General features: G+C 41.5%; 1 long non-coding RNA gene across 1 annotated transcript; it reads right to left on the bottom strand.

The window, feature by feature from the left end:
• Positions 1-5,984: 5,984 nt before the first annotated feature.
• LOC138911521 (uncharacterized) lies at positions 5,985-8,456 on the bottom strand. Its single transcript, XR_011417150.1, has 2 exons — positions 7,186-8,456; positions 5,985-7,131 (listed from the first exon to the last, which is right to left on the bottom strand). It is a non-coding gene; the product is annotated as an uncharacterized lncRNA (long non-coding RNA).
• Between the last annotated feature and the right edge of the window lie 1,619 nt (positions 8,457-10,075).

The following is a 10,075-nucleotide window of genomic DNA, read 5'->3' as shown; positions in this document are numbered from 1 at the left end:
GCCTGCTTGAACGTGCACGGTTTCTCACAGCACGACATAATTATTAAATGCGTATGCAAGTTGCGAGAGCGCAGAGCAAAACGAAAACGGTGCGCAAGATAGAGCAAGTAAACACTCAAAAAACAATTATTCGTACACAAACAAATTGTTTGGTGCGAAAAGCAATAGAAAAAAATTTGCGGGATGGTATTGCGCTTGATAGATTTCCTCGAAGAATGGGTAAGTTAGTCTGCGACAGGGCTGCTCGTTGGTTCGTGAGTAGTGGGCTGAGGAATAGGACATGGTCAGTATTAAGAAGAGTATAAGACGGCTATTAGACGGTAAGCGGAATACTCGGGAAACAGGTCAGGGAGTCAGATTGTCTCGAGTTTGAGTAGCGCAGAGTGGGCGAGGACGGTACAGCCTCCGTGGAGGCACGTCAACCCATTCCGGTCTACTCCCATCGGTTCCGGGCCGACCGTTGTGTGACCCGCCGGTGACGGCCCCTGCTGAAGTTGCCACCAGATGATGAGCCAGGAGTCCGGAACCGGATATGATCCGCGACGAGCGTGTCGTAGGTGCATACAGGAAAGGCACTTTGCCAGTGAATATCCCAACGCACCCGTCTTTTTCTGTATGTAAAAACCGAGGCAGAAGTAGCCAGGATTGTTGTCACCGCACGGAACTGGGAAACGGGCAACGGCGCCGCCCAGGCCGATATCGGGTCGCCGCCGACACACATGGGACTCGGAGCATGGGACTAATCAGACACCCACTGAAAGGCCGGATCGTCACTACAGTGGAGATAGGTGGGCAAACGCCTGCTACCATCTGGCAACTGAAAGAGCGGAGCAATAATCGAGATGCACCTGGTGTTGGAGTGGTGCACAGAGAAGGCGAGGCGTAGAGCGAGCTCAGCATCAAAGAGGCAGAGATATTACCCGAAATATCGGGCCATGCAGAGAGTCGTTTACGAACAGGGGACTGAGCTGATCCAGGCAGGCACCATCGAGCCGTCGCGTAGTCCGCATAGGGCCCATTAGTCTAAGTCAAGACGAAGACTGGCGAGAGGCGCATGTGCATCGACTACCGGCAACTTATCGCGCATTCCATCCCAGGTGCTTATTCTGTTCCTCGGATTAATCACATCCTCGAGCAGTTGCGTCAATCGCGGTTCATCTCCACTATATATTTGAAGCACGGGTACTGGCAGATACCAATGGCAGCCGATAGTCGGGAATTTACGGCGTTCACAGTCCCAGAAAGAGATCTTTACCAATGGCTAACATTCATTCAATAACATTCGGCGTATTTAAACTTTCAGCGAGCAATGGACACGGTAATAGGGCCGGAGATGGAGCTTCATGCGTTCGCCTACCTAGACAATATTGTGGTAATAGGGGCAACGAAAGAGCAGCATGTAGAAAATATGAGAATAGTATACCGCCGGCAATAAGCGGCCAATCTCAGGCTGAATAGGAAGAAGTGCAGCCTCTTTAGGGACTGGTTGGCCTATCTGGGACATGTCATCTGCATTGAAGAAATACATGCGGATCCAGAGAAGAAGGGCCCCGACAAACTGTACGGAGTTGCAGCAGTGTCTCGGGATGACATCATGGTACAGGCACTTTGTTCGCAAATTCGCGACTCAGGTACAGCCGCTCACAGCGCTCTTAAAGAAGGGGTAGAAATGAAAGAACAGGAGGAGGCATTGCTTCAATTGAACTACATCTTGACGACTGCTACTTTGTTGATTTGTCTAAACTTTTTCGCCATATTCGTCTTGGAGGCTGACGTGGGTGCCCTTGGCGCAGTGTTGACGCAGACGATTGAGGAACTGGAGCGGGCTATAGCGTACGCAAGCCTGAAGTTGAGTTTTAGTTGAAAGCTGAGGTGAACCATTCCGTCACCGAGAAAGAGTGCCTGCAAACGTATGGTATGCTACCTAGAAGGGTACTGGTTCGACGTGATAACGGATAATCTGAAACTTAAGCGGCTCAACTCGATAGAGTTCCTTCAGGAAGGATCACGCGATGGGCACTAGAACTGCAACAGTTGCAATTGATGTTCAGCGACAAAGGGTATTGAGAGAATGCCATGGCGCTTCCACGGCCGGACATCAAGGCGTGAGGAAAACCGTAATGCCGCCAAGTACTTGAAGCGCTTTGTAATCTGTCAGAAGTTCTAAAGCGAACAACTCAAATCGGCTGGACGTCTGCTGACGAAACAGGTAGCAGAGCCGATGGCAGTACTCTGAGCGGATTTCGTCGGACCCCTTCCACGGTCTTAACATGGCAACACAATACTACTGGTGTTCCATAATACCTTTTCGAAGTGGGTGGAATTGATTCCTCTCAGGAAAGCCACGGCGGCAAAAAGAAATCTTTTATATCGCCAACAGCAATCTCCAGCGAGCATCAAAGGACCAGGGCAGGTCGCTATCAGGTCGCCGAGCTTAAGTCCCCCAACATCGTGCGGTGATCAAGTCAGGCGAACGAAAGAAGAGGATGGCCAATATTTCGCAGTTGGAGCCATTCTAACAAGAGATGATTGATGACGAAGAAGAGAAACTATTACCCATGGAGGCCCACGTGTTTGTGAAGAGTGAGAGCGACACGCCGACCGTAACCCCTGTACTAAACTTAGATTTGACTAACACTAGGAGCGTAGTAAGAATAAGCTAAGTTGAATGTAAGCCGCACTGTGAGGATAGGTTATAACAACTAAGTAATGGATAAATTAACGAATAAGTTGAATTTACAGATAGACCCAGAAATTATTTGGATCTCGTTGGACAAGGACGCCAGCAGCGGGAATACCGAGCCTTTCCCCGGAACCGGCGCCGGAGCCCGCCACCGCGACCCCCACCTGGTCGCGACTTTTTTAGTATACTCCCAACGGACCAATAATGGAAGGTTTGGACGGGATGGTCAGGCTAATAGTCGTCGAGGTGACGACCGTGCTTGTCGCTGCTACGTTTTCGCGGAATTCGCCACCGTACGTAGAAGAGCCCCCGTCTCCCCGTTAGCATCGCCCTCGCCGATGTCGCCGACGAGGCGGACGATCCAGCGGACGTGGAAGAACTTATACCGCTCGGGACGGGCGAGCACACGATATCAATGCCGGAATCCGGAACGATGGAGTAGGCGGGAACGGGAGTTTCCTCGTCGTCCTCGTCCTCGTCGGAAGTCGAGTCGTCATCGGCGGAGGTAGCACGCCTTAATAGCCGGCACGGAAGCCGACCAGCTCTGCCACAGCTAGGACCCCTGTCGAGGAATGAGACTAGCCGGTACCGAAGCCCTCGGTGCCTTACAAGTTAGTAAAGGATGACGAATCTGAAGAACCGTTAATCCACCGCCGCCTCGCCACCCACCATTTGGAGATTGACCCGAATAGCCAATTTCCTCGGAATACTCTACGCCGTCTCCCAAAGATCCCCGAGGAGAGTAGTGCAACTGCAACTCAAAACGTGGAGGGGCGAGCACAGGAATTTTAATTTGAATTTAGCCGCCATCCGCCACAGCCACCGTCTTCGATAGTCAACGTCAATTCGGTGGCGAAGAGCGAAAGCTTCGGTAGGCGAAGTTGCGAACGCGCTGGCACTATTGCGGTGACGATCAGAGCGAAAAGACGTGAGTCGAAAAAAATAGAGAGAAAAACATAACCTTAAATGGGTTCCAGAGCGCTAGAGCTACAGACAGTGTGGCATAGTTTTTTCATAGGGAAACAGAGTAGGGTAGTGCATAATAATTACAACGAAAGAAATGTGAATAAAGTAATGTTTATATACTAATCCTTTTCATATTCTATTAACACTAAACTCGGGCACCGTTGCTAGTCGGTGCTCAACATAACCCTTTTCCTAGCCTAAAGCGTAGTGTAACGGGAGACCAGGCTTCATTACGTCGTTCATGATAACAACATGTTTCCTAACCTAAAGTGTAGCGTATCGAGAGAGAAGGCATCATAAGATCGCTCATGATAGCAATCCCAGCAGTAGTTTGCGTGAGTGTTGAGACTTCGGCAGGAACCGCTGCGCTATCCATAGAACGCAGAAGGTCAGCTAGGTCGTTTCAGATACGCGCAGGCATTTCTGGTAGGAGGGTTGAAGACAGGGTAGCGACATTTACAACACTTTTCCTCTCCCTTAACCATCATCCTAGCAACTAACAAATATCTTGTAAGGTTTTTGAGCCTGGTAAGATCGAGACTTTACCCCGGCCATTAGCTTCCTACAATATATATAATACTCTAGAAGCAACATATCATGTTTGGTTTTCTAGCTCTTAATATTCACACAATTTTCTCAAAAAAAAGGATGTCGATATCGATTTTTATCGATTGCTTGGAAACTGATTAAGTTATTGATTATCGGAAACAAACTCGAACTGCGCAGGCACTAGGGGGACCTACAGCAAAAATTTCAAGTCTCTATCTCTTATAGGTTCTAATATCCTTGCGCTCATACTGACAGACGGACAAATGGACATGCCTAGATCGACTCGACTATTGGCACTGATCAAGAATATATATATCAGGGTATAAAAAATGAAAGATACTTAATATATATATATACTATTCTAGAAGCGATGTGTATTCGTCTAGCTTTTATAACTATCGAGATTTTCTCAAAAAACAGGATTTCGATTTTTATCGACAACTTGGAAACTGAGTAAGTTATCGATTATAGGAAAAAACTCACACAAATAACCATACAACGCAAGGCATTTCAATGGTTAGTGCTCGTATTGCGCAAACACTAGGAGGATCTACGTTAGATTTCAAGTTGATAGCTCTTATAGGTTCTGAGATCCTAGCGTTCATACATACGGACGGACAGACAGAACATAGGTAGTTCGACTCGGCTATTTATGCTGATCCTGTTACATACATTTGCACAAAAGCATTATAGGTTTTTTTTATTATTGTTTTTGTGAAGCTGTATTGCTTTTTGAAGCTGGTCTTCTGGAGAGCCAGCGGCAAACTCCCTTTGATATGGACTCTGAAAAAACTCGTTAGTAGTCATCTTTTTTAGGGGACCATCGCATGACGGTTGATTAGCGAATTACCTAACGAACGGTGATGTATCAGGTCATTAAAATAGGTTCTCCGCTTGACACCATAAGAACTACATGGTTGCGATTGTAACGTATGTTTTCTTCTGTGTTTGTGCTGAAGGTATTTGAGAACTTGACTCCAAAAAGGGGAGCTTAATTCGTATTTTAAAATGTATTTTGATTTATGAAAGGAATTGAGCAAGGAGAGCGACCTGCATCTGGTTGGCTCAAGAAGGGGTATCCTCTAACCAGGCTGGAGCAATTTTTCTTGTTTTTTGATATTTTTCTATTAAAAATCTAGTTGTATAAGAAATATCACAATTCGAGTTTATGAATGCCGCCCTTTGAAGACACTGACAAACATTGACAATGTTAATAAATGTATATTTATTTGAAAGCTTTTTAATTTTTTTCCGGGCTTAAAACATTTTTTATATCTTGCTATAATTTTATCTATTAAAAATATATTTGTGGGTGTTTGGAGACATATCATTGAAACAGTAAAAAAAAATTTTTTTAAACGAGTTTCCTGTGGCACCAAATAATTTAAGATCCAAACAATTTAAAAAAAAAACACTTTTGTATAATGTTGTAAGCATTTATTACGTAAATCCTTAACAGCATATACAAAAAAAAACTGTGAGATTTAAAGCTTTAACCATAATTCTTGATATATAATGTATTAAAGAACTATCATAATGATTGAACGCCTTTGGCGATAATTGTTTAACTCAAGATTCTTTTAAGTAACCTTTCTTATGTTATTATTTTACCCATTTTCCGCCCATAGAATTGTTAAATTTATCCGTACAATCTCAAATTTGATAATCAGTTTGAAGCACATAAAATTCATATAGCTTAGACCTATATTTACCATCCAAGAGGAATGCATATTAAATAAACTTTTTTAACAGATCTTTGAAAATTAATCAAATGCGTATCGTATAATAAAAAAAAAACAGTTGCATATTGTGTATTTTTTCGCCAATTTTCACAATACCAGTATACATAAAATATAATAAATACAAAAAATATGGTCTTATATAGCTCTTTGAAGCCGATTGGTCAAAACTTGAAACTTTGCACATACAACCTTTGACTTGTAGTTATCACCCAGGGGGGGCTAAATTTTCTAAAGATTGCGAAACACGCTTCAAATAAATTTTCACTAATATCTTAGCGAATGAGCTTACACCTGAAAGTTTTTCAACACCTTAAATTAAATTTCACAAATATTTGCAAAATATTATAAGTCCGATAGAATGGTGGAGTAACTATTGATATACTTACTACCTATGTCTATTTCTGATACAAAGAAAATCATAAAAAAGGCTCGAAGGCTTCAAAATGCAAAATGAGTGACATCCGATCAAATACTCAAAATAGGATTTAATTAATGCCCTTCTAGAATTATGGTTTATTTTTCCAAATATGGGAGAAAACATAAAAAGCTCATAATTACAAAACGTTGTGTAGAGCTAAATTGTATACTTCAATACAGCCGGTTCCGACAATGTACTACCTGCAACAGAACGACAGACCTTTCCAATGTTTCATGACGATAATTTGAAAAAAATGAGTTTTTAGAAACAGGCAGGCGCAAAAACGGTCATGGCTATATGGACTCGACTGTTGATACTGCTAAAGAATGTATATTATTCGGACTTACGGTTAAAACTAAAATATCAATTATCACTGATTGTTAAGTTGCACTACGTCACAATTGCTACAACCCAGATTCTTTAAATTATACAATCAGAACATTGTTATAAACACTAATAATAGTAAAGGTCCTATAGTTTAAGATTCCAACTAGGAGATACTCTGAACCTAGATAGTAAGCAAAAAAGTTGAATGTAACCGTTTGGATGGAATTTCGCGAAATCCCGACTTATCGTATATAGACGGAATAAAAACTATTAGTTTTATGCATCTTAGGTATTCTTAACAAATGTTCAATAATGTATATAATAAATGGCTATTTTCGGTCCCTGTTCTTTCTAAGATAACTTTATTACTTACTTAAAATTCATCATTTTTTTGGATAGGACAATGTTCAGTTAACGCCGGAAGTACACTGTCCATTGATGGGTCTCTGGAAATAAATATATAAATATTTTTTTGCAATACAATTAAATATATAATTTACCTGTCCAATGCCACAAAATATGAGCCCGGTGCTGAGTTTGATCTACCAGCTTGAATAAATTTTTCGAATCTGGAACCGCCCGGTTGAGGAGCTCTACCGGAAATACCCCTCATGAAGGGATTTACAAAGGAATGATTTTTAAGCATTGTTTTGATTAATATAAGAGTATCCAGCTTTGCAGAAAAGGAGAATCTATGTCGCCAATAATCAACTTATGTAGAAGGAAAACACCGAGAATTGTCCTACGGTTGGTTAACGACGGAAGGTTGAGAAGAAGCAGTCTGCGGGAGTAGGACGGCAACCGTAGATTAGGGTCCCAATTTAAACCTCGTAGGGTAAACAGCAGAAATTGCTTTTCAACAGATTCAATACGATCCTGGCTGTTGTTATACTGTGGAAACCAGATGCAAGAGCAGTATTCAAGGATAGGGCGAACAAGAGAGATGTACAGAAGTTTTGTTATAAAAGGATCGTTAAACTCTTTAGACCATCGTTTAATGAATCCAAGTACACCTTTTGGCTCATTAACAATGGTATCTATATGAAGATTGAAACAGAGTTTAGAATCAAAAATAACGCCTAGATCCTTAACTGTTAGTATACGTTGCACAGGGATATTGTCGATTGTATAACTGACAAGATAAGGTGTAGTACGATTAAATGTCATAAACACACACTTTGAACAATTTAGATGCAATTGATTAGCCGAACACCAAAGTTGCATAGCGTTCACATCGTCTTGTAGACGAGAATGATGTAGGGGGTTAGTGTATGATAGAAAAAGTTTGACATCGTCCGCATATTATTTTTCAAATAATTTAGGAATAGCGGACAGTTTTGCAATGCCCCTGTAATTTTGTATATCAGACTTCCCACCTTTCTTGTGAAGCGGAATGATATAAGATTCTTTCCAAAGAGATGGAAAGACAGAAGTTTCAAGGGATAGATTAAAAAGCCTTAGCAATGGATAAAAAAGGGAAGAACTACACTCCTTGAGTAGACAACTAGGAATATTGTCCGGCCCAGGAGAGTAAGAAGATTTTAAAGAGTTTATAGCTAGTAGGAGAGAGGAGTATGAAATAATGGGGGAGGTATAGAACTAGCGGAAGAAATAGTATAAGGGTAAGAATTAGTATTAGAACAGACTGAAGAGTAAGTTGATTGGAAAAAATTAGCAAAGAGGTTAGCAGAATCAGTGTCATTGCTAGCTTTATCCATCCCAAGAGAGAAAGAATATGGCAAACTTGAAGATTTACGCTTCAAGTTTACAAAGTTATAAAACTGTCTCGGATTTCGGGCGAACTGCCTTTTACAACGAGTTAGATAATTCTCATAGCATTGAGAATTAAGAAGAAAGAAGTTCGACTTGGCTATGGAATATTTAGCCAAGTCTGTACACCAACCAGACTTTTTAAACTTTTTAAAATATTTGGATTTTACATTTTTTAGATGTGATAATCTGGGAGTAAACCAGGGTGGTTTTGAAAAAGTAGTCGAAGGAATTGACTTAGGAATACACACATCTAAGAGGGAGTTTAAGGTGATATAAAAAAAATTATTGGCTGTATTCATATCAACTGAATCATATAAGAAAGACTAATCGGTTGAATAAATAAGCTGATTCAGCAAAGAATAATTTCCTTTGCGAAAGCAATCTCTAAAGTTGGATGACATCCTCAGGATGAGATAAAGGAGGGGACCTAGAAACATTAGAAATAAGGTAGTCGTTAACAAATACAAGGTCAAGTGTTCTATTCATATGATTAGAAATTGAATTGATTTGAAACAACGAAAGATCAAGCATGCAGTCTACAAAATCGTGCTGTGCTGAGGGTACTAGATATTTTCAGCAGTGAATAATGACCAAGAGACGTTCGGCAAATTAAAATCACCCAACACCATTAATAGGTCATTATCACGCACGTGTGAAGAAACTTCTTTAATACAAGTAATATGATTCATATAAACTTGAATATCAGAAGAAGGTGGGACATAAGAGCATGTTACATAGATATTCCGTGTAGGAAAAGACACCTTAACTGAGACAATCTCAGCGTCAGAAGGCGTACTAAAAGATAGTTCAGACTAGAGAGTGGCTTTAACGGCAATTAACACCCCACCGCCTCGAGTCGGCCGATCATTTCTAAGCAAAATAAAGTTATTCAGTAAAATCTCAAAATCTGATATGGTTGAGTTTAACCATGTTTCTGAAAATGCTATTATATCCGAATCGAAGGAAGTGCTGGCCATGAAAAGATTTTTAAGCTTTGAAATGAGACCTCTGACATTCTGATAATGAATAAAGATTTGGTCAGAAGATGAAGCTAGTTTTTTGTGGCAGAAATGGTACCCTGTATTGAAGGGACTGGAAGGGTGACAGGCTGGTTACGCTTTTTAGGCTTGAACTAATGAACAATCTTGTGTGGTGGCCAAAATTTGGGATCATAAATGATTGGGAACATATCATGTGAAACATTTATTTTGAATGATGATATTTCACGAGGGCTGGAAAAATTAAATTTGGTTATTGACACGCTAGCAGAAGATTTGCTAGCAATATAGGCTGCCAATGACTCAGAAGTGGTGTCCGACGAAAGTCGAGACACAAAAACTTGCCTACGAGGGGCAAATACCGTTAAAGTAGGCGCTGATGGGGCTGTAGGTAATACAGGAGTTGGAGGAGCTAAAGAGGCACAATGATTGTTTTTAACAATCTGGGCAATATTGCGCGCAGGTCTACCTTTGCGGCCAGGAACTGACGGGGCTGAGGCAGTTTGATTGATTGGGACGGGATCAGGTACGGGCTCTACTGGGACTAGTACAAGGGTTGAAACAGGGGTAATTGAACAGTCGCTTGGAGAAGGCGATAAAGACAACATTGGAGATACCT

This window comes from Drosophila virilis, unplaced genomic scaffold (genome assembly GCF_030788295.1).
Source record: "Drosophila virilis strain 15010-1051.87 unplaced genomic scaffold, Dvir_AGI_RSII-ME tig00001170, whole genome shotgun sequence".
NCBI classification, from domain to species: Eukaryota; Metazoa; Arthropoda; class Insecta; order Diptera; family Drosophilidae; genus Drosophila; species Drosophila virilis.
This window is presented reverse-complemented; position numbering and strand designations above follow the sequence as displayed.